The 1,326-nt window shown below is 34.5% G+C and overlaps 1 pseudogene; it reads left to right on the forward strand.

Annotated features, from left to right (window-relative positions):
• Nucleotides 1-1,017: 1,017 nt before the first annotated feature.
• The window catches only part of LOC102764171, a 142,931-nt pseudogene continuing 142,622 nt past the window's right edge, over nt 1,018-1,326 (forward strand).

The following is a 1,326-nucleotide window of genomic DNA, read 5'->3' on the forward strand; positions in this document are numbered from 1 at the left end:
CAATGAGGGCAAAATTAAATTTAAAAACTTTATATAGGAAATGGAATAAATGTTATTTTGGAAAAACCTTTTTTTATTTCAAAGTGCTTTATAATATTTATTTAAGATAAAGCATACATTGGTTAGCCATTACTTACTAATATAATTTTTAAAATTTTTGTTAATGAGTATCTACAATGCTATGCAAAAAATGTCTAAGAATAATTTATTAACATTATTCCTTATAAAGAAATACTTATATTGTTTAAACATTTCAGACAATTTTATTTCTCACATAAAAGACATTGAAGTCATTGTATATACAACTCAAAACTATATGCCCAGCCACAGTGGGTCAGTGGTTGAGAGTCAACCTATGAACCAGGAGGTCATGGTTCAATTCCTAGTCAGGATTCCCGGTCAGGGCATATACCCAGGTTGCTGGCTTAATCACCAGTGGGGGCATGCAGGAGGCAGCTAATCAATGATTCTCTTTCATCATTGATGTTTCTATCTCTCTCCCCCTTACCCTCTCCCTTCCCTAAAATCAATAAAAATATTAAAAATGTATAATAGCATTAATCATAAGACATGTTCACATGTTTAAGATTTCAAAGTTGTTTCTTTTTTTCTTCCAGTAAGGAAGTAGAAAGATGGATTACTTCTTGGCAAAGTAAGAACGGTGTTTAATACTACCATCATCCATTTACTTAGCTAACTATATAATTAAGTACATTTTCCTTTGAGTATAATGAACCTGAAAGAAAATATTAAATCAAAATAGTAGCTCTAGTGAGGTACCAGAGGTCAAACATTAAAACACTTTGCTTAGTAAGAGGCAATATAATATCACATTCAACAGTCAACAAATAATGTGTGTGATTGTTTCTAAGGTAATCGTCTAGGCACTTAAAATATTTCATTAAACAAAACAGACAAACATTTCTGCCCTCATGGGGCTTATATTCTAGCAAGGAGAGACAGAACATAAAAAACAAACAATGAATAAGTAAATCACATGGCCTGTTAGAAGGGGATATGTACTATGAAAGAAGAGGAAGTAGAGCAAATGAAGGAAGAATAAGACGACAAAGTGCAGGGTGTACATTACGGATTAAATTGAGTGCTCAGTGTAGGCATCCCATTCAGCAGGTGAAAGCTGAAAGAGGGAAAGGAGATGAACAATGTGCAGATCTAGAAGGACATTCTAGGAAGAAGAAACAGTGAGTGCAAAGGCCCCAAGGCAGGTGTAGAAAGGCCAGTGCCGCAAACACAGTGAGTGGCTGGGAGCAAGATATGAGGTCACCGTGGTAATAAGAGCCAAATGTTTTTGGTCAAATTCAGCAA

The sequence above is a fragment of the Myotis davidii genome, unplaced genomic scaffold (assembly GCF_000327345.1).
Source record: "Myotis davidii unplaced genomic scaffold, ASM32734v1 scaffold140, whole genome shotgun sequence".
Lineage (NCBI taxonomy): Eukaryota > Metazoa > Chordata > Mammalia > Chiroptera > Vespertilionidae > Myotis > Myotis davidii.